This window comes from Silene latifolia, chromosome Y, assembly GCF_048544455.1.
Source record: "Silene latifolia isolate original U9 population chromosome Y, ASM4854445v1, whole genome shotgun sequence".
NCBI lineage: Eukaryota > Viridiplantae > Streptophyta > Magnoliopsida > Caryophyllales > Caryophyllaceae > Silene > Silene latifolia.
The window spans coordinates 129048317-129073775 of record NC_133538.1 but is presented as its reverse complement, the minus strand read 5'-3'; the positions used below and the strand labels follow the sequence as shown (position 1 = coordinate 129073775).

The window sequence follows — 25459 nt, the reverse complement described above, 5'->3', positions numbered from 1 at the left end:
TTAAGTCGCACACTTCACAAGTAATGAATCTTTTCGACTTAAAAGTGACATTTAAAGAAAAAGTCATGAAAATAGACTCTTTCCAAAATAACCAAATACCACCGGATAATCCAGCGCTAGGAATAAAATCGGAATTATTAAACCCAAAGTTAGCTATAGCAAAAGGTTCGGGCTTAGAACTTGAATTAGTGTCACATATTGCTAGGATTTTAATTCCATTTGACGAGCAAAAGAAATTAAGTTCTTCGGCAAAATTCTTTCTTTTGGTACCCCTAACATTCCAAAAGGCAATATTCATGGAAAAAACTTTGAGGTGAAATGACGCATAGGTGGCTTAATAACATTGCAGAAAGCTAAACGCAACCATACGCAACTACATGTGCGATGGATTGTAAGAATAGTAAAACAAGATCTGAAAGTATAAACGTTTCTAAAAGAGATGACAAGGCCCCAGTAAAGCTTAGGATCAACGAAGCTAAACCAACAAGCAAAATAAATTTGATTGTCATGAATTGCTAAAGATGGCCAACAAAAATACAGATGTTTATCAAAGAGATAAATGTCACATTGAGACAAAGCTTTATTAGCCAACATCAAAAGATGTTCCAAATAAATGTTACTCCAAAGGATGTTCCAAATAAAAGTTACTCCAAAGGCCATGAAACGATCCAAAAGCTTAGTAACAGAACTCCAAATCGGTACAACAAAACAAGTCGCTGTAAAATCGTCAAAACGAAAAAGTGTTTGAGCACTGATCAAAATCTCAGAAGACCCTCTTGAAACTTTTTCGAATCGACAGAGACGGGGGTAGTTACATAAAGAAATTGTGCCAAAAAATTTAGACAATATAAATTTCTTAGTATCATAACAGGATGACATCCTTGCGGCAAGGCAGAGATAAACAATCATACTAGAATATATACTGACAGGATAACTTTTGACTTGAGGGGAGCCTAAAGCCAAAGTTTCTGTGATGCAGACAAAATGCTGATAAAAGCTCTCCGATTCTAAGTTGGAGAGCAAATCAATGCCCACAAACACAAAAACTGAAGAATTTGGCGAAAAGAGGTATTCCAAAGAAATGAAAAACCCTAAAAAAGAAAATCTAATAAGATAAAGACAACTTACAACAGAGGGTGGATAGCTAAATGAAGATCTTGAAGGTAAAAACAAGAACAAACGTGTCTTACAGGAGACGAAACTCTCCTCTACATCAATTAACAAAAAAAAAACAAGGAACAAGGAACAAGGACTATAAAAGCCTTGAAAAACAATAAGCAGGTCTCGTCACCATCGAAGCGTACCTATGGTGACCTCGAAACAGATGGAAACGAGATTTGATCTCGAGCAGAAACAAGTGTCTTAACTAAGAGCTAAACGCCAGACCAGATGAACACGAGAATGGATCTCGCGGCAAAACGGAAACGAGCAGCCCAAACGGTCGATTGATAACACCGCCATCGTTCATCGGAAGCAGAATACAAGCCCAAGAGCACCGAATACAAGCTGGGTAACCATTAAAAGGACTTGAACAAGGGAGATTCAAAATCCCAATAACAAATTTCTCAAAGAAGAGGGAAAAATAAGATCTGGAAAATGTGATGATGTTGATATGCAAATGAAAGCTAACGACTAAAGACGGAACATTTGCATAAATTTTACTAAACTGAAAGGGTACAATCAAAAGCGGGGAAAGAGCTGAAGACACATGAAGAGAGACATGAGAAATTTTTCTTGATTGTGATCTTTTTTTCAGATTTGGTTTTTTTTTTTTTTTTTTAATTTTCTTTTTTTGGGTTTTCTCATTTTAGAGAGTATTTTCTCTCTCTAAAACTCCTACCCGTTTCCTTATTCTTGGAAATTAGGGTTGGTAGAGGGTTTTTCAGATGGAAAGAGCAAATCCTTTTCTAAAACCCTTAGGGGGGGTTTGGTTCAACAAAGGAAAGTCACTAGTGCTGGTCATTGGCGCGGGTCTACCGGATCCGGGCCGGGTTGTGTCTAAGGGGACCCGGACACAGCCCGGAACATAGGTGGATTGTCATGGGCCGGGCCGGGTCATGTGAAGGCCAACCCGGAACCGGCCCGGGCGGGTTGATTGGCGGGTCATGCACGGGTCGGCGGGCCGGGTCTAGATATTAAAAAATAGTAAACTCCTGGGAAATTGTATCAATCACTATCAATGCTCATTAAAGATATTTGGAAAATTAAATGTGTGGGACTGCCGTGGGACATGGGTAATTGATGGGTTTGGCTGAAAATTAATCAATTTGTTAAGACGTCTAATAAAAAAGGACGGAGAAAGTAGAAAATAAGGAATTGCATACGTAATAAAAAAACTTAATATTACTCCATATTCTGTAATAAAAACGACGTATATTCGATAACTCCGTAATTAAATTACATAATTATTTGACGTACATAATTACTACGAAAATAGATAGTGAAAATTGAAATGACCCGATTTAAATATCACGAGTAATGCCATGAGCCTTCTTTAAATGACAATACATGACGCCGTGGCCTAGATCGGACCTCCATTTGTAGTCTCTAGTAATATTAATAGCTTCACAAACCTTGCAAATACACTTGAATTCATTATTCGTATTTGGAAAAGAGATTTTGTGGAAGTACCTCCATACGAATATTTCCGGACGGTTGGCCATATTTTTTTTTTTGGAGTTATGAGTTTTTTAAAATTTGAATATGTTAAATGGATTATGGGGATATTTATAAGAGGAAGGTAGATAGATTTAGTAAATAAGTGTCTAAGTGATAAGAAGGACAAAAAAAAGTTGAATTGAATTTAAGAGCCGTACGTTGAATGCAGTCAACCACTGCTTCAATTTCTTTTTAGTTTTCTTTTTTATTTTAAATAAGCATATTGTCCTTTTTAGTGATAGAAAAGGTAAACAAAAAAAAAAAATCAAATTGATTATTCGATGTGGCATTGAAAATGAAAAAGTTGAGTGATATTAATTTTTTAAATTACAATAATTAAGATTTGATTTTAAAAAAAAAGGGCTTGCTCGAAATTATCATAACTCTTTCAAATAATACCAAATTAAATTAATTTGATATTATACGTATCTCGAAAGAATCAAAGCCCACGTAGTTCATTACTTACCTGACTTACCGTAATTACTAGGTTAGGATGGTGGTAAGAATTTTCTACCCTTGTACTCGAGATTGTTGAGATGGAATGACGTCTTCACGGTCGATTAAAAGCAATGGCTCTCCTTCATTAAGACTCGCTTGATATTTAAGGCCTTGTAATCGGTCCCTTGCCAAATCCCAATCTTTCTTGATCACGCATATTTTTATTGTCTCCGGCCATAAGCTTGATCTTTGTTCGGTGACCACTCTTCCACTTGCACTAAAAGCAGACTCGGACGCGATTGTGGATGCCGGAACAACAAGACAATCCCTAGCAAATCTTGACAATAATGGATATTGCGCCGCATGTACACTCCAATACTCAAGGACGTTAACTTCTTCTTCGGTCGGTCCAAAAGCCAAATAGTCATCAAGATTTTTGGTGGCGGAAGGGGTGGAGGAGGAAGAACCCCCTTTTCTCTATATAATAGATCGTAATTTAGAGTCCATACGACTACTCTTTTGTACATTACCTTCGATGGTTGTTGTTGGCGGGGTAGGTCCAGCATAAATAGCATATAGTTTACGCAAAATACTAAGACAACTACTAATATAAGCGTCAACATCATAAGGGATTTTTAACAACTCATAATAATATTCTAGCATGTTCTTTAAACCAGGAACTTTAACACACGGATTAAGTATACATGCAATACCATATATTTTAGGAAATTCGGTAAAATAATCCATCCACTTTTTCTTCATATCGACTACAACATCTTTTAACCCGACCTCGAATTTTTCAGCATCATTAAAAGCAATCACAATTTCTAAACATGTATAAATAACCCAATGTACATTAGGCTCATAAACATAAGAGAAAATAAGTGTAGCACTCTTAAATGCACTTAAAAGATCACAAACATGTATAGCAATTACCCACATAGACTCGTCAATTTCTTCATTTTCTTGTGTTTTGGGATGTGTGTTATACAATTCAGTAATTACCTTTTTGTATTTAATAGCCTTTTCTAGCAAATCATAGGTGGCATTCCACCGTATCGGACAATCTTTAGACCAATCAACTGGATCTAGTCCATTTTTTCCACACAACTCTTTGTATTGGCATCTTACGGCTTGAGTTTTTCGAACCCAATGGACACATTTTCCAATGGGCACAATTAAAGGTTCAAGAAAACTAATTCCTTCTTGAGCGGATAAATTAATAATATGAGCACAACATCTTACATGCACAAGTTCACCATCAACTAGTAGAAGTTTTACCATTTTACTAATAACATATTCAATGCATTTTGTATCAGCGGAAGCATTATCAAACGAGATAGGAAAAATTTTATCAACTATTTTAAACTCTTCACAAGTTTCTTTAATACGCAAAAAATGTTATAACCCGAATGCGCCTCATCCATAAGATCAAAAGCAATTATACTTTTTGCAAAATAAAACTATTATCTATCCAATGAACGGTAATGCATATGAAAGGATCGTTTACTCTAGAAGTCCAACAATCGCTAGTTAGAGCGACTCGACCATCATATTTATCAAAATATTCAATTAAAGCGTCTTTTTCTTCATAGTATTGTTTAAAACAATGTCTTTGCAAGGTTTGTCTATTAATAAGTTTATAAGCGGGTTGAAATGCTTTTTTATTCAAACGTGTATATTTCGGGTTATCACAAAAAGTAAAAGGTTGTTCATCGGAAATAACAAATCTAGTCATTTCTTCAACCATATTACTATGAGAGTAAATAAAAGGCTTACCTCCGCCGGGTTGTGAACTCATAAACCCGGAAAAAAGAGTTTGAGTTTGTTGTTGGGGATTATCGCTCAAATGATTCTCTTTCGTGATACAATGTTGTTTGCTTAGATGACGATTCATGCTTCCATAGCCGTCACCGGTAGTAATTAAATATTTTACATCTTTTTTATCTTGTCGACATATTTTGCAAATGCAAATGAATTTATCGGTCGTATTTGGAACCGCAACTTTTTCGAAGTACGTCCAAACAAAGGAAGGTTGTACATTTTTTTTCCTTTTCCTTTTTAGTAGCCGTGAACGTCTCTCCTTCATTAATTGAATCTTCCAAAACTAAACAAAATAGTAAAACAAAACAAGTTAGCTAAAATAAAATATTACTAAGATAAAATAACTTAGTTTATAAGAAATATTACTAAATTAAATTAATAATACACAATTGTATAAAAAATAATTCAACTAAATTGAGAAATAAAATTATCAACTTAAGAAATATAATATAATACAAAAAAAATATTACCAACATAAGCTTCAACTTGAGAATTCTCGCCTTGAGATTGACGGTACATCGCCTCCATTTCTTCTTGAGTATAACTTTCCATGATTTTTTTATTACCTTTTGTTTATAATAAATAAACTAACACTTATAATAAGAAACTAACAATTATATTTTTTTGATAACTTTTTTTATATAAAAAATAAATTACTAATTATATTGTGAGACTAACAATTTTATAAAATTAGAAATTGAAGAGAATTGTAGATAGAAGAGATTAGAAGAGAGTAGATAAGTTGTGTGAATAATTGTATGGTTTTAAGGGGTATTTATAGTATAATTATGTGAATAAAACAACAACAACAACAACAACAACAACAACAACAACAACAACAACAACAACAACAACAACAACAACAACAACAACAACAACATCAGAACCTTAATCCCAAAATGATTTGGGGTCGGCGGACATGAATCATCCTTTCGAACCGTCCATGGGTGAACGCACGCCTCAAAATGCGAATAAAAAAAGGGAAAATGAAAAACAAAAAGGAAGAACAAAAATTTAATGGAAAGTCAAGGTAAACTTAGGGGTTTTAAAATCGAATTCCGGATTTTTTTTAGAAAAACTTAAAATTTAAATCGAGAGAAAAGTTTAATACGATTTTTAAAAACCGAAATAGAATTAAGGATCCGGAATGAATCAAGTAAAATCTATAAGAAAGTGGTTGGTAAAAAAATGTAATAAAGGAGAGAAGAATAAAAAAAATAAAAAAATCTAAAACTACCCGTTATAACACCTCCCCACCTAACGTCACTTTTTTCAAACATTATAGCTATTACAACAACTCTATTATTCACACTTCAACGGCTAGTTTCTAATGGCGGGTCGCGGGTCGAGTTGGGGTCAGGGGGCGGGTCATTGGCGGGTTGTTTGACGGGCCGGGTCTCAAGAATCTGACCCGGAACCGGTTAGGGGTATACATGGGCCGGGTCCGGGTCCATGGCCGGGTCAGGCGGGCCGGGTTCAGACACGAGTCATAGGCGGGCCGGGTCCGAGTTAGCAAAGCCGACTCGCACTAATGACCAGCCCTAGAAGTCACTATGGAAAGTCGCAAAATGAGAGAGAAAGTGGAAAGATATAATTTTCTCTCAAACCATGAAAAGTCAAAAAAGAAAAAAATCAAACTCTAGAATACTGGAATCAAGTTTTCTGATTGTTTACCCTCAACTTTCTCAAGTCCTTTTCTCCTTATCATACAAAAATTATGAAATTGTTCATTATTCTCAAAAGTCTTCTGCTAAAAACTTTTCTTTGATTAATATCTCTATTAATCGCTCCAGATCTTACTAGTTTCTCTCTTTCGAGGAGATTTTTGTATAGAACTTCAGTTTCGTCTGTTCGAACCCGTCTTTCGTAGTTCACCATGGATTTGGGGTTTTTTTTACTCATCTAAAAACCAATTGTTGCTTTGGGTTTGCTGCTGCCGAGCTTCCTCTATCAGCTCTTTCGTTGCTATCGAATTCAATTGGGGTAAATCAATTTTCTCCTAATTTATCCGTGTTTGTGATTAATTTCATGTTTCATTCAGTTTTGGGTTTTGATCTATCCTTTTCCTTCCTAGTGGACACTTGGTTGCTCTCCTATTTAGCCAAGGAGAGCTCTATCCAGTATTGTGTCTGCTTTGATGAAAGTGTCGATCAAGAGGCTCTCTCAGTCACAAGTCCTTCAGCTTTTCTTAGAAGTATTTTGTCCAGCCTATTTGTAGTACTAATTTTTTTAGTACTAATTTGTAATACCGAGATACCGAGTTATATGTGGTGTGCAATAGCATTTGTTTGAGCCTTGACTTCAAGATGTATTTTTCTTATGACAAATTTGTCCAGACTAATGCTCTAGTCATCAATTTTTCCAATCAGCTGAGATGGTTTTGTCTAGCTCAAGAACTATATGTATCAATCTGTATTACTCGACTTTCCCTTTATTGCTACATCTTGGTGATTGTTGAGGCTGCTTATGTATACATGTGTGTTTCTCAAATGTATAATTTTTTGCCCTTGTTTGAGTTGAGTATCATCTTTGATATCTCTATCTTACTCGATTAGTTTATTGTTCAAGATGGTTCCTGGAAATTTTGATTAGTGAAAAGTTTCATTTTATTTTTGATAAGCAGTTGGTGGTATATTTTGTTGTACCAAATTTAGCCTTTGATTTTCGAGTTTCGAATCGTTTCATAGCTTTTGCTAGAACATTTTCCTGGAACATTTTTGCAAATCAAGTGAACGTACTTACCACCTGTGTTATAGCTATGTTTCCCTCACTCTTTGCGATATTAATCGGGTTATGTATTATGCTTGTTTAACTATCTTGTCAAGATGGTTTTTTGTAGCTGAAGGCTTAATCTTGTCTAATATTTATACCTATACGAAACTCATCCTTTGCTGCTATCTTGGTCTCTCTATTGCTAACATCCTTTTGATTACTGAGGTTAACCATGTAGACATGGTTTATACTCAAGGTTTTTACATTTTGACTTTTATAAACCTTGATGTCATTCTTGACATTTTCTATCTTACTCGATTAGCTAATGATTCAAGATGGCCTATTGGGAATTCGACCACTGCTTTTAATCATTTCTTTTTTGATGATTGTTCGGTGGCTTGTATATTTCTACTTAATCTGACCTTTGTTAGTCAGCTTTTGGATCGTTCCATGATTTTTGCTACAGCTTTTTCCCGGATAATCTTTTGTTGTTTGTCTGTAAGGTTTAACAACTTGTTGTATGGTAATAGATTTCCATCTCTAAGTATTATCTATCTTTTTGATAATCTTGTCTATTTTTTTTGGCCATCTTTATCGATACTTGTTAGTCTTCACCAGTTGTTGGTCCTTCAAACATGTCTTGCTTGTTGGCTTAGACATTGCCTTCTTGTTTTGAGCAGGGTAGACTTTCACTTGTCTGTTTTTCTTATGCCTCATTGGGGTCTTGTCGTCTCAATTAGAACCAATTATATCGTCTCAGTGTATTTTCCATGAATATTACCTTTTGGAATGTTAGGGGTACTAAAAGAAAGAATTTTGCCGAGGAGCTTAATTTCTTTAGCTCGTCCAATGGTATTAAAATATTAGCTATTTGTGATACGAAATCAACATCAAAGCCGGAACCTTATACGGCTGCCTGTTTTGGCTTTAATACCTGCGATTTTATTCCGAGTATTGGGTTATCGGGTGGTATTTGGTTATTTCGGAAAGAGTCTATTTCCATGACTTTTTCGATAAATGTCCTTTTTAAGTTAATTAGATTCATTGCTTGTGAAGTATGTGACTTACAGAATAACTTGGTTTTTTGCCTTATCTTCGTTTATGCTATAGCTCAACTGTTTGAAAAGGCGGATTTTTGGAGTGAGTTGGAAAATTTTGTCCTAAACTTTGAGTTGCCTTTCTTATTACTAGGAGATCTCGACGAGATTAAAAGTCCTAGTGAAAAAGAAAGTGGTGAAAAAGTTACCAATGCGCGTTGTGTGAGACTAAATAAGTTCCTAAACAATACAAATTGTGTAGACCTCCCCTTTTCCGGTAATTTTTTTACTTGGAGAAAAAAGAAAAATGGCTCTGAAAATGTTTTTGAAATTCTAGATAGAGCCTTAGCCTCTCCAAATTGGATTAATAGTTATCCAAACTTACAGTTTGTGCACCATGCTTTCACTAGCTCCGACCATTGTCCTATCTCCGTGAAATTTCATGAGAAAGCTCATAAAAAAGCACCTCCTTTTCGTTTTGAACTCATGTGGACTCTTCGGAATGACTTCACTAAGATGGTTAAGAGTAGTTGGCAGTACCAATTTCGTGGATCTTATATGTTCTGACTCTCTCAAAAATGCAAATGACTAAAGCAAAAGGCCAAGAAATTGAATCAATCTACCTTTGAAAATATTTTTAGACAACTTTCAATTGCTGAAAAAAAGTTATAGAATATTCAAAAACAACTTGGTTCATCCCATGTTACGGTTTTAGAAGTAGCGCAGTTGAAATGGCTGAAAAAACGAGATGTGATACTGTCGTTTCGTACCAAATATAAATACCTAAGTACAACTAACAGAAGTCAGCGGTAAGTAGGGTCGATCTCCACAGGGAGGCGGTTTACTATCTACTTGTCTATTTATCTGTCTAATGTCACAATTGGGAGTTTGATTGATTTAACTAACTAAGACTAAGGCGTGAGGGAAAAGAATTAACAGTAAGAGAAGGAAGTATGCTAAGAGTCGGTCCACCGTGGCAGCTATCAGATCTTATACTATCGGGAATACTAAGGCGATTAGACTATTGATAAGAAGAGCTATGATCGTCACCTTTCGGTCCTTAAACCGCCCTAGAGCGTAAACAGCTTAACTTTCGCCCTCACTGCAATACCCTATTGTAATTAAGCAAGCCTTCCCTTCCAATCTTTCGATCTAGGTCGGGGTTAACTAAATTTATGGTCTCCTGCATGCATTCATTCGACCGGATAACAATTAAATTGCCTAATACAATTCCTATCGCAAGACTAATCTATATAAGTCAGTTAAAACATTGCTACCACGGCTTCCCTAATCCTAACATACTACGGGGAATTAGCTACTCATAATAAAATAAGCAATGACAATAATTAAAGAAGAAATAAGCATTAAAAGAGAATAAGGGAAGAAATTACTGAATTAAGTGATCCGGAAAAGAAAGAGCAAAGTAACAGTGTAAAAGTGACAGAGTATTAAGAGTAATTAGAGAGGAGAAGTCCCCTAATTATGTCGACCTAACTCCTATTTATAAGAAAATAGGAGTTATTAACCTAATTGCGGAAAATAAAGCTTAAAAGCCCAGCCCGTCAAGGATTGTTGCTCGATCGAGCACTTAAGGCTCTCGATCGAGTGATATTCCTTAGCATTCCTATCGATCGAAAACTTCTTTCCCTTTAATCACTCGATCGAGAAGAAGTAGCTCTCGATCGAGCAAATGGGCTCTCGATCGAATAGAAATAGCTCTCGATCGAGCACTTCTCAGCGCGTAATTCCTGCTTCGCGCACTGAACTGCAAACGGCTGCCATTCTTTCGTTACTTGGACAAATAGGGCGTGGTTGGTGGCGTTGGAAAGCTAAGAGGATAAGATTTCACCTCCAACTGGAATCACCTCAATAACTGTTGTAGAACTCGAGATATGGCTCTTACAAGCAGGAACTGGCAAGTTGAAGCACTCTCTTGGCTCGCCTAACTTCCTTACTCCAATGCGCATCTCAAAATAGTACTTTCCAAGCTCCGACTCAACTCATCTCCTAAATGCATGCGTAGGGACATGTTTTAGGCTTGATTCCGCATCTCTAAGCTCATTCCTGCAATTGATACAAGAACTTCCAAAGTATGCAATTCGGGGCATATTCGTAGCAAATAACTACTAAAATAGCATAAAGATGCGTGCAAGAATAGACTAAAAAGACTATATAAAATGCACGTATCAAATCTCCCCAAACCAAACCTTTACTCGTCCTCGAGTAAACTAAAATGCAACTGATGGAACGGAAAAGATAACTCAGGGCCAGCTACAAATGCCCACTTAAGCCAATTTAATGCAAAGAACTAACACTTATAGCAGACAGTCAAATGCAAACGAGTTATAGGATGTTTATAATAAAGCTGAACCGTCGACCTTGCAAGACCTTTAATGATGGACTCTCACGGGTCACTCTTCTCTCATGAAGCAAAGGGTAAGCATATGAATGTAAGGGAGAAAAGAAGTATAGTCGCTCACCTAGACTACGACCCACATAAACATGCATGCAACTAATATGATAGACAATTCTAGCTACCGTACATACATTCCAACCAAACAAGGTCCGTCACAGCCGAGGGCTTACAAAAATATGGTAAAGTGAGGCAATGGGTAAGAAAAGGCAAAACATTTATGGGAATGTGGAGGTATAGGTGATCAAGCTAGTACCTAAACAGAACCATATGACAACATCCATTTTCAACTCAATTATGAATTAAGCATATGCCCTTCATTTGGCATAAAACTCACCAAACCGAACCAAACATACTCCTCAAATGATATGAGATAGAACATAGGAGCAGAAACCGTCAACGAACAACATCTTTTTTTTTTCTTTCTTTCTTTCTTTCTATTTTTTTCGGTTTCTTCTTTTCTTCTTTTTCGATTTTTTTTCTTTCTTTTTCATTTTCGAATTCCTTTTTTCAACTTTTTTTTTTCTTTTTCACGTCTTTTTCATCATCCTCCTTTTCTTCATAAGTTACCAACTCCGAATCAATAGATGCAAGCCAAACTTGATATAATAGACAATATACCGCCAAAACAATTTAAACTAGCTTGACAAGGCAGGCTAAATTTGGAATGTAGCTAAGGGTCAATAGGCAAATTTGGCTAATGTGGAGTTTAATGGGTAAAAATGAAAGAAAGGGAAAATGTAAGCACCTCCCTGCATGTGACACCAACCACTAACCCGAATATATGAAGGCAAAAAGCAATTGAATTTCATATACGTGCAAATTGATGAACATGCTATGCAAGGAGTATACTACTCACAATCCTACATGAAACCGGTCACAAATGACACCAGTTTATACGGCTCTAATTCCTTAGAATTTATAAGTAGGTTGCCAAAATTTCAGGTCAAGTCTATATGTTCAGCTAAATTAAACATTAACTCGTAGATTATGCAATCAGACAAAGCTAAAAGATAACAGTTTATTGCAAGGCTTAAGCAAAAAGACAGTTGCAGTGCAATTTCATCATTGAAATCTACCGTTCCGACTCAACCTATATGCTAAAATAAACATGAAATTTTTTGAATTTTAACAATTTTCTGATTTTTATGAGATTTTAGATTTTAACAAAAATAAACAACAATGCAAACATAAATTAAACGTGATAACAGAAATGCAATAAAAACGGTATGCAGACGCGGATATGGATGCATAACCTCCCCAAACCAAACCGTACAATGCCCCCATTGTACCAAAACATGGAAAGGAAATGCAAACTGAAAGAGAAAGAGAGTAAATGCGGAAATGCTCACAAGATAGCGCGAATAAGGGGACCTCCCCAAACCGACCATGAACATGGGAGGTTGCTAAAGGTCCGGAAAACCGTCTCAGGAAGCTAATCCAAGTCAATAGCACTCGATAGCAGTCGTATAGTGGCTGATCGAGTAACATGGGCGCTCAAAACTGCTCGATCGAGAAGAAAGTAAGTCGATCGAGTGGTTTCTCATCTTGCAGGTGGTCGATCGAGTAGGTATTTCACTCGATCGAGTGAATCCATCAGCTAAAGTGCTCGATCGAGTAGAAAAACTACTCGATCGAGTAATTTCCAGCGTGTTCCTGCAAAATGCAAATGAAAACAGCCCACAAACTAACAAGACAAGCGTACTGAGAAAGTTTTATGGTATAAGAACCATTTATTACAACTGAAATAAAATAAAAATGCAAAATAAAATCGTCGGGTTGCCTCCCGGGTAGCGCTAGCTTCAGTCAGGTCCCAGCTCGACCTTCTTTTTCTTCGAGCTCTATAATTAATCATAATCAAAACAGCTCAAAGCGCGCAGCAACCTGTCAAATAGCTGCGCATGTGCTACAAAAAAGCATAAGTAGCACCAAAGTGGAATAACAGAATAGGAAATTAAAATGTAAAACCGTTTAAGTCTAACAAATTTCCTATGGGCGCTCCTAAATTTATCCACGAAATATAGGAGCACGGGAGCAATTGTCAATAAAGTAGGGTATTTATTCAGATTGACAAAATTGAGACGACAAGGATGGTGAATAATTGCTAATTTATTCGTCCACATGGGAGGGGGTAAAACATTAAAAGGAAAAGCATGAATCAGACGAGGCAGTATACAATCAATAATAAAATTACCATTTACTACCTCAGGGTTGGTTGTTCTCAATGACGGAATCACGACAAAGGAATGTAATACCTCATCCGTGCTAGGAGCAAATACCGACTCAGTGTCCTTTCGTCAGCCCTCGGTAGAATTCGTCCCAGTAAATCTCGGCCTCAAGCGCATCCAGCTCGGCTTTGAATAAGGGGGACTCACCGTATCCGTTATTATCATCAAAATTATCGTCTAAAACGACCCCAAACGCATCAATGCTCCCAATGGCCAAGTCGATCGATCGAGTAGGATAGTCACTCGATCGACCAACTTCCTCCTGAATTCCACTCGATCGAGCAACAATTTCTCTCGATCGAGTTTGTTTCTCTGGAAAATCACTCGATCGACTAGTATCGAGTCACTCGATCGAGTGATTCCTCTATCTGTTGAAATCTTCGCGTGGGACAGTGAAATATGAAAGGAACTCGTCATCCGAGTCATAGAGGTCATCCTCGGATTGGGCAACACGGTTTTCTCGGGGAGAAACCGCTCTCGGAAGGTATACCTCTTCTTCTTGCATCTCAGCTGCTAATTGAGCAACTACAGACTCGAGCTCACGGAATCGAGCGTCCATATTTTTGCTTCTCTCTTGCATTTGTGATACTAGCGTCACCACTGAATATGTCCACTCCGCGATCTCTTCTAGCTCCATCTCAGCTGCTATCTGAGCAACTACAGACTCGAGCTCAAGGAATTGAGCGTGGAATTGTCTATTAAAATCTTGCTGAGCTTGCACTTGAGATGCAAGTGTCTCCAAATAAGATTTCAGCTCCGCAATTTCTTCTTCCTGTATCTCAGGAGGATCTTGTTGCGGTGGCCATTGATAGGGTGGATGTGGCGGCACAACTACGGTGCATTGTGCTCGGCAGACCACATCTCCCGACGAGATCACCTACTGCCATATAATGGGACATCGGTGATGGGTCAAAGGTACTCAAGCCTTCCCTTTGACTGTCTTTCACCTAGAACTGTCTAGGTAGTACCTGTAAGGCCTATCAAAACAGCACTCAAGGAAAAAGATTAAAACGGCCTCAAGGGATAAATCTCTTGAAGCTAAAAATAGATAAAATTTAACAAATAAATAAATAGATTGCCTCCCCGGCAACGACGCCAAAATTTGATACTGTCATTTCGTACCAAAAATAAATACCTAAGTACAACTAACAGAAGTCAGCGGTAAGTAGGGTCGATCTCCACAGGGAGGCGGTTTACTATCTACTTGTCTATTTATCTGTCTAATGTCACAATTGGGAGTTTGATTGATTTAACTAACTAAGACTAAGGTGTGAGGGAAAAGAATTAACAGTAAGAGAAGGAAGTATGCTAAGAGTCGGTCCACCGTGGCAGCTATCAGATCTTATACTATCGGGAATACTAAGGCGATTAGACTATTGATAAGAAGAGCTATGGTCGTCACCTTTCGGTCCTTAAACCGCCCTAGAGCGTAAACAGCTTAACTTTCGCCCTCACTGCAATACCCTATTGTAATTAAGCAAGCCTTCCTTCCAATCTTTCGATCTAGGTCGGGTTAACTAAATTTATGGTCTCCTGCATGCATTCATTCGACCGGATAACAATTAAATTGCCTAATACAATTCCTATCGCAAGACTAATCTATATAAGTCAGTTAAAACATTGCTACCACGGCTTCCCTAATCCTAACATACTACGGGGAATTAGCTACTCATAATAAAATAAGCAATGACAATAATTAAAGAAGAAATAAGCATTAAAAGAGAATAAGGGAAGAAATTCTTGAATTAAGTGATCCTAAAAGAAAGAGCAAAGTAACAGTGTAAAAGTGACAGAGTATTAAGAGTAATTAGAGAGGAGAAGTCCCTAATTATAATCGACCTAACTCCTATTTATAAGAAAATAGGAGTTATTAACCTAATTGCGGAAAATAAAGCTTAAAAGCCCAGCCCGTCAAGGATTGTTGCTCGATCGAGCACTTAAGGCTCTCGATCGAGTGATATTCCTTAGCATTCCTCTCGATCGAAAACTTCTTTCTCTTTAATCACTCGATCGAGAAGAAGTAGCTCTCGATCGAGCAAATGGGCTCTCGATCGAATAGAAATAGCTCTCGATCGAGCACTTCTCAGCGCGTAATTCCTGCTTCGCGCACTGAACTTCAAACGGCTGCCATTCTTTCGTTACTTGGACAAATAGGGCGTGGCTGGTGGCGTTGGAAAGCTAAGAGGATAAGCTTTCACCTCCAACTGGAATCACCTCAATAACTGTTGTAGAACTCGAGATATGGCTCTTACAAGCAGGAACTGCCAAGTTGAAGCACTCTCTTGGTTCGCCTAACTTCCTTACTCCAATGCGCATCTCAAAATAGTACTTTCCAAGCTCCGACTCAACTCATCTCCTAAATGCATGCGTAGGGACATGTTTTAGGCTTGATTCCGCATCTCTAAGCTCATTCCTGCAATTGATACAAGAACTTCCAAAGTATGCAATTCGGGGCATATTCGTAGCAAATAACTACTAAAATAGCATAAAGATGCGTGCAAGAATAGACTAAAAAGACTATATAAAATGCACGTATCAAGATGCTCTACTTGACTGTAAACGCATTTATTGGCAACAAAAAACTCGTATAGATAAAGCTAAGTTTGGAGATAATAATACCAAGTACTTTCAAAACCACGCCACTATTAGACGTAGTAGGGATGGAATTAAGCAGTTCATAAATAGGAACGGTGCTTGTATTACTGACCGAGATCTCATTAAACAAGAAATATTTGACGAATTTAAAATTACATTCACAAAAAATCAACTTTGTCTTTTTGACAAAAATGAGGACTTTAAGTCGATTAGTGGATTAATTACAGACGAACATAACGAATTTCTTACAAGTAATGTTAGTATGGAAGAGGTTAAACAAACTGTATTTAATTTAGCCGCAATAAATGTCCAGGTCCTGATGGTTTCCCTATAGAGTTCTTTCAAAAATATTGGGATATTGTAGGAAATTCTGTAACTAAAGCAGTTCTACCTTTTTTCCATTCGGGTAAATTATTAAAAGAAATAAATCATACTTTCATAGCATTAATTCCAAAAATTGATCATCCTCAAACAGCAAACCATTTTCGCCCTATTAGTCTTTGCTCAACAATCTATAAAATTATTTCGAAAATTATGGCCACTCGTCTTCGTAGTGTCTTGTATAAGATTATCCACCCTTTTCAAGGTGCTTTTACACCTAATCGTTTTATTCAAGATAATATCCTTATTGCCCACGAAATTTTCAACTCTTTTAAGCGTAAAAAAGGTAAAGGTGGCTAGATTGCTATTAAACTTGATATGGAGAAAGCATATGACCGACTAGAATGGAACTTTATTGAGGAAACTTTTAGACAAATGAGTTTCAATGATATTTGGATTTCGTGGATTATGGAATGTATAAAAACTGTCTCGTTCTCGATGTTAGTCAATGGAACGCCGGGTGACGTTTTTACACCCACTCGAGGCATTAGACAGGGAGACCCACTCTTGCCGTATATATTCATTATGTGCGCCGAGATTCTAGCAAGATCTCTACAAAAAAATAGTGATCTTAGTTCTAGTGATATTGGTATTAGAATTCAATCCGGGGTGGAGAAAATCCCTTTTCTCACTTTTGTGGATGATACTATCATTTTCGCTAAAGCCTCTAATCAGAATTGTATAACCATTAAGTCTATTTTAGATAAATTCTGCACGATATAAGGACAATTTATCAATTTTGACAAATCCACATTTCAATGCACTAGAAATATTAACCGGCCTCTTCGAGAATCCTTTAGAGGTATTCTCTGTATGAACGAGGAAACTTACCTAGGTAAGTACTTAGGATGTCCTATCATTGATAGTAGAGTTACTAAAAATACTTTCGACAGTATTATTCATTCTTCTCATAATCAATTATCAAAATGTAAAGCGAATTCTTTATCACAAGCAGGTAGACTAGTTCTGAGCAATGCAAATTTAGCCTCAAAAGGAACTTTTCAAATGCAAAGCTTCCTTCTTCCCTCGTTAATTCATAAAATATTGGATAAGATTAATAGAGATTTTCTCTAGAACAAGAATCCTTCTCAACGATCCCCTAATTTGATTGGTTGGCAAAAAGTTTGTTTACCGAAATCTTTGGGTGGACTACGAATAAAAACGTCTGAAGCAACTAACAAAGCTCTCCAAATGAAACGCTTATGGAAAATTCTTATGGATAAGGAATATATATGGGCTAAAGTGATAACTAAAAAATACTTGAGAAATTGTTCACTTTTTGGCCATAAGCCAAACTCAGTATCTTCTTGGCAATGGCGTAAGCTTATGAGTCTTCGAAATCTCTTTAGAAAAGGACTAAGATGGCAGGTAGGTAATGGTAGCAACATTAAGTTTTGGTCTGATAATTGGGTTTTTTCACACCCACTTACAAGCAGTATGGTTGATGATGATAGTAACCGTGATCTTAATCTTATGGTTAAAGATTTCATAACCTCAGACAAACAATGGGATGTTTGTAAATTATCCAGTTTAGTGAATAACGACATTGTTAATCGGATTACTAACATTCCACTGCCACTTAATGATATTCCAGATACCCTCATTTGGGAGTTGTCTGTAGATGGAAATTTCTCTACCAAAACAGCAACTTGGCTAGCGCAAGGTTTGTTCGATCAAACTCTTGACAAATGTGAATTTCAGTGGATTTGGAAATTGAATATGTGACACCCCATACTCCAAGTGCCTTACCAGGACCACTTAAGGTATAAGAACGTCAGCAACTCGGTTACCCGAGACAATGATAATCAAATGATAATGAAGAAACATAATTTAAATAACAATATAGTTTAAAGTGATTACATGATCAAAACCAAAACTCTTAAACCGAAATACAAGATTCTCAGACGGTCTACTGCTAAAATTATCAAAGCTATAAAACATCGTCTGACACAGCGGAAGACTTCTAACTGCAACGTGATGACTCATCCCAGCTATCCCATACGCGTCATATCATACCTGCTCAATAACTGCTTACCACCCCCGAATGGATCACCACAGTTTTTAAGACATTTAAACGGGGTCAGTACTAATTACACGATACAAACCAACATGAAGCAAATACCAAGCAGCTCCATCAACACATCAATCCCCAGTCTCCATCATCAATCTCCACACAACTCACTACACACTAAAGTGTGTAGCCCGACCAGAGTACCCATCGCAACAGGTACTCCACACCGCCAGTGGGGGACCGCAGCCATTCCCACCTAAGCCCCTCTCATCTCATCGATCGATAAACCCATGTTCCTTAGTGTGCACATCCCTCCTGTGGCGGGTTTCACGAGAGGCGAATCAAGGGCGTGAAGCCACTCCCGCAAGTGACTCCACTCAGCCAGGGACGCACCCCGAAGAACACAGACAGATACAACAACAGTCAACGACAATAAACAACAACCGTCACAACATCAACAATTACCAACAACCAATTCCAGTACGATAATTACTCAATAACAATAACAATCACCACACAATCATGTAACTAATACTGAGTAGGGAAACTCTACCTGGAATGCAACATAAACAACAGACGATCTAGCAGCTGTCTTAAAACCTTTCCTCTACGAACCCTCCTCCTATACACATAATCATACAATCACTACCACATCAACATAAACATAGAAAACCCCCAATCCCAAAATTAGGGTTTAAACAACCTTGACTAAATGCTATAAAAATGGTACGTAGGACTTACCGTTGATGTAAGGATCACAATGATACAAAGAACGATGAAATCCGACCTCTCTAGCTCCGGGATTTGCCAATAATGCGAATAGGAAGAACAACGTAGTTTGCAATCTCTTTTGTGTGTATTAGGTTTATAAAAAGTGTTTATGAAAGATGACGGCGTAATATAAATACTAATTCACATTATTAACAAAATCCGTTGAAATTTAACCCGTTAACCGACTTACTCGATCGAGTAACTAACATACTCGATCGAGTGTCACTTACTCGATCGAGTGCCAAGGCTACTCGATAGAGAACCCTACAGGCAGAACACTGATTCGTAGATCAAAACATGCTTACTCGACAGAGTAAGCCCCACTTGATAGAGTACCCAGAGACTCATAAAACCGTAGTATTACAGTCTTCCCTCCTTAAAAAGAATTTCGTCCCCGAAGTTCAACCCATACTCAAAACAAACACACAAACTCGACCAAGACACAACAACATATCTAAGAACTCAAACGAAAACCCAACCTATAAAACATGAACTCTAAACACCAACTCCACCAACTACGTCTACCTCCACAACATGACTCACGATATCGTATCCACCACATTATAGCCTCTGTCGACACTAACTCCATACACTAGCAACTACCATCCACAAACGCTGCTAGCTTCGTTTCACTAACATATTATCCACCAGCAAATCCAAAACCAAGATACCCATAAACATCAAACGGAATGTTAAATTCTACCACCCTTAAAAGGAACTTCGTCCTCGAAGTTGACTGACACTCATAACATCATCATCCAACTGTCAACACTATTGAAATATTCTCCCATTCCTAAACATCGAACTACTACAAGCACTGTCATGACCTTTAATAAAATCAATCAAAACAAATATCCATCCTTTATGCTACACCAACACTCTACTTCCAATTATACTACCATATGCACAACCATCAAAATCTCTTTTATCGCATCCTACTCCTCTTAAGATAAATGTTACGTCCTCGTAACTCACTAATACTAAATTCTAGCTATTTCTTCTCATTATCCCCATCACCACCGCATGTCAAAGATAACCACCTATAATCTAAAAACTCGCCATGCATATATCTAAGGCTCTCTTGCTTAAACAATTCTCATACTTCAATTCACTCGTCACACCACCTAACCTCTACCTCAAAATATTTAGCTTAACCAAAACTTCAATTGTTCCGTATTACTGCCAAAACGACATAATCCTCTATACCTGCACCTATCTCCATACTCATAACTCACGATCCACAATTATTACATACACTCACACTAGGTCCTCAAGTTCTTTTCTTCCTTTACCGCAAAACTCATACATAACTTAACATGACACTAATTCCCAACACCCTACACTCACTGTCTCAACGAAAGATTATGAACCACCTGCAACTTTCAGATCATTACCACACATGTTCTACGAATCACTTGCCATGACAATATGCACCGATGCTTCATCTACAACAAGATCAAATGTAGTGTAACAACTTGTGACAACTGTGTCCCATCAATAAAATATCCCGATGCCATGACAACCACAGAAACAAATACACTCTCTTTCATCATACTCTACCCTCATTCCAAAACTTAACTGGCAAGAAACATCAATAAACAAAACAACTGTCTATCTGTACAAACTGAAACTCACAGGAAGCAACATCAAACAAAACAACAATTTATGTATAACTGGTATGTACTTTCGAAACTCGAATCATAATCATCCCGCCTACTCCACCACAACCGGTGACGGCAATGCAACATCGTCACCAATAGCCACACCGCAGTGCGAAAATACCCGCATCACAACACTAAGTACCGTGCCCAGATCACCACCCGAGGCACCACAACCACACCGATAGACATCACAACATACACAATCCCATAAACACTTACTCAGAAATAACTTCTCGGACAAGAAAACTTACTCAAATCCACTTTACTAAATCACAATGCAACATATTATATGAATAAACGGATAAGCACCTCATGACCATCATCCCTACCATTTCACGGAATACATATACGATTATAACTAACCATGCCAGATCAATCAAACTATTACCATTTTTTTTTAATCATTCAATCAGGTTACCGTACTCAACATATAGAAAATTCAGACAACAACTTTATAATTATCACACTATACCACTTCTTGTGAGGTCAAAACCTCACACAAACATTCATACACATCATAGACCCGTAATCACATCCAACTAGTCAATCCTGATCACGTAAGTTACCACCTGGCAAAGGTTACCTCTCACCCGATCTTAACTCATATGCCCCTCATAACACATTCTCCCATTCGCATAACCAGCACTTTCTGCCATACATAACCATACAGCTAACCCTCATTACGAGGAACCGCCTCCTAAGACTACGTCCTATACTTCCTCATAACCATACATCTCAATTCGGTCTCTACAAAATCAACCTCTTTAGAATTGCCATCTTTCCTATTTATCATCACCCTTAACCACTAGTGACAACACCTCCACACTACCACCGTTCGTACATTAAAACATCACAGTTTCTTTCCTATCTTTGGTTATCATCCCAAATAACGAACATCAAATACATCAACAAAAAACATCTCAACACTATTTCCAATTCCATCCTTAATTGTATCGTCACCCTACTCACCACCAATATCTCATATCGTGCAAATTCTCTACCCAACTTTTACTTTACTTAATTCCTCGAAACTCCTGACTAATCATGTTGTTCTGAAACTCCTATATAACCATTAACTCAAATACTCATGATAGTATCATACATCTCGACGACTCCTTACTTTTATATCACATAACTCCGGTGAACATTTTCTTAGTTTTACTGCCCTCATTCTTTTATTTTTACACTCGACAAAACCAATTAACCATTCAACTCCTTATTACCTCTTACCTAACTCTTTAATGCTCCGGTTACCTTCTCATTGCTCCAAAACTCACATCTCATTATTTTATATCGATATCATCTAACTCTTTCTTACCATAAATATTCTCTTATTATGCTATCACTCACCCTTGCCACCTATCCATCCATAGAATCAACGTTTACTTGTTCAAACAATTGCATCTCCCTTTTTACATCTCTAGAAATCGAAATTCATTTTATACCGTTAATTGCCCAAGGAAATCACACGTTAGTTTCACCTCTTGATAATACAAATTCCCAAACTCAGTCACTATCTGCAAATCCACGTCGCGACATGTCTCCATTAAGTTCACTATATACCACTCTTCTCAATCCCTCTAAAACGACCTTTCATTATATATATTCTTAACCAACACAATTCCTAACCATCTCCCTCCATAATTCTTTACACTTTTCAAGTTGCTACTATCCACATTCTCCCTTTCAATCTATTCATTCTCACGTACCTTAGACTCACATCATCCCTTGCCCATATTTACTTACTTTTACATTACTCAACACAAAATCATATCACTCATATCTTCTCACAAAACATGCTCCATGCCTTAATAAGCCTTACCAATCCTTCTTTGCTTTTTCCACTATCCATCACAACCACACATAACTCATGTCCTCCCACCGAATTCATACTCACCACAGGTGCCACTCACTACATCATAACATTGGGTAACTTACACATCAAAACCAACATACATGTAAAACAATGCATAAAGAAGTAAAATAACACCTTTGAATTAAACATAATATGCAACGAAGTTAAAAGATAAGCATATGACCCAAAACAGGGGTCACTAGATTGAGTACAGGCCACTCGATCGAGTGAGTGACTTACTCAATCGAGTGGGTGAAGGTCAGAAGCACGTAAAACAAATTACCAGGGCTATTCAATCGAGTAAGGGGTACTCGATCGAGTATCAAGGTGCACTCGATCGAGTAAGGGCCACTCGATCGAGTACCCTACGCATTTCTCAACATTGTCCAGTTTTCGTAAAACGGTCATAACTCACTCGTTTCTTAGTCGTTTTGGGAGTGTGACATATCGTTAGAATCGTAAAAGAATAAGCTATCACCTCCAATTGGAATCACATTAAAATAATTTATGAATCTCAAGTTATAACAGTTTAAATACAACCTCTCTATAATCGAAAACACAACTACTTGATTTTACTTCCAAACAACTTAAACGACAACAAGGTAAACAAAAACAACTCGATGCTCATAAAACCAGTATCCCTAACCACATGTTACTATCTTTAAAAGCCAATCAACAACATCCATTATGCACATGCATCATTCAATTTACCAAGCATGTATTACCTACATGTTTTTATTCTATAACTTTACGTAAACAAAATCACAAATATATAACATCAAGTCTCCTATTCACGTGTTACTAGCATAACAACATTATAAAATCTCTTCCATCATACAACATGCTTTATCAAAAATCATATTATCATGCAACAATTATTATCTTTTTCCACCAATTATTCATGCTCTTACTCAAAGTTTCAGCTATATAAACTCGTACAACACTACCAACAACATATATGTATACATAACTCTATGTATAACTCAAATCAAACAAATTTTCTTTGCGTATTTCTATAATGCCATATCCTAAAACAACTATCATGATTTCAATCAATAATGTATAACATCACCTCATTATCATCTTTCTCTACACATTTCCCATTCTCCACATACATACATCCACCGATTCATACCACACTTTGCTACAAAGATGCACAATTCACAAGATAAACACATAGCGATCCCGACTCGTATCCCATGGTGACCGGTTCAAAATTGTAGGGCGAGTTCGCGACATTAGGACGTCTCCCAAGCCTTTGCATTAGCTCCTACAACTTCTACCCCGGGTTCATTTTAATTGACTCCCTATGTTCATTAGATTCATTGGTTATAGGTTTCAGGATCGTCGCTCTGATACCACTTTGTGACACCCCCATACTCCAAGTGCCTTACCAGGACCATTTAAGGTATAAGAATGTCACCATCTCGGTTACCCGAGGTAATGATAATCAAATGACAATGAAGAAACATAATTTAAATAACAATATAGTTTAAAGTGATTACATGATCAAAACCAAAACTCTTAAACTGAAATACAAGATTCTCAGACGGACTACTGCTAAAACTATCAAAGCTATACAACATCACCTGACACAGCGGAAGACTTCTAACTGCCACGTGATGACTCATCCCAGCTATCCCATACGTGTCATATCATACCTGCTCAATAACTGCTTACCACCCCCGAATGGATCACCACAGTTTTTAAAACATTTAAACGGGTCAGTACTAATTACACGATACAAATCAACATGAAGCAAATACCAAGCAGCTCAATCAACACATCAATCCCCAGTCTCCATCATCAATCTCCATACAACTGACTACACACTAAAGTGTGTAGCCTTGCCAGAGTACCCATCGCAACAGGTACTCCACACCGCCAGTAGGGGACTGCAGCCGTTCCCACCTAAGCCCCGCTCATCTCATCGAGCGATAAACCCATGTTCCTTAATGTGCACATCCCTCCTATGGAGGATTCCACAGGAGGCGAATCAAGGGCATGAAGCCACTCCCGCAAGTGACTCCACTCACCCAGGGACGCACCCCGAAGAACACAGACAGATACAACAACAGTCAACAACAATAAACAACAACCGTCACAACACCAACAATTACCAACAACCAATTCCAGTACGATAATTACTCAATAACAATAAAAATCACCACACAATCATGTAACTAATACTTAGTAGGGAAACCCTACCTGGAATGCAATACAAACAGCAGACGATCTAGCAGCTATCTCAAAACCTTTCCTCTACGAACCCTCCTCCTATACTCATAATCATACAATCACTACCACATCAACATAAACATAGAAAACCCTCAATCCCAAAATTAGGGTTTAAACAACCTTAACCAAATGCTATAAAAATGGTACGTAGGACTTACCCTTGACGCAAGGATCACAATGATACAAAGAACGATGAAATCCGACCTCTCTAGCTCCGGGATTTTCCAATAATGCGAATAGGAAGAACAACGTAGTTTGCAATCCCTTTTGAGTGTATTAGGTTTATAAAAAGTGTTTATGAAAGATGACGGTGTAATATAAATATTAATTCACATTATTAACAAAACCCGTTGAGATATAACCCGTTAACCGACTTACTCGATCGAGTAACTAACATACTCGATCGAGTGCCACTTACTCGATCGAGTACCAAGGCTACTCGATCGAGTACCCTACAGGCAGAACACTGATTCTTAAATCAAAACATACTTACTCGACAGAGTAAGCCCCACTCGATAGAGTACCCAGACACTCATAAAACCGTAGTATTACAGAATATTCCTCCAATATTGAAATTTTTTCTTTGGAAAGCCTGTGTTGACGGCCTTCCGACGAAAAGTAGACTTCTCAAGAGTCA

The 25459-nt window shown here is 37.4% G+C and overlaps 1 long non-coding RNA gene across 1 annotated transcript; it reads left to right on the top strand.

The window, feature by feature from the left end:
- The first annotated feature begins 6592 nt into the window (after positions 1–6592).
- LOC141626651 (uncharacterized) lies at positions 6593–7387 on the top strand. The gene is made up of 2 exons (XR_012536250.1): positions 6593–6903; positions 6995–7387. It is a non-coding gene; the product is annotated as an uncharacterized LOC141626651 (long non-coding RNA).
- The last annotated feature ends 18072 nt before the right edge of the window (positions 7388–25459 follow it).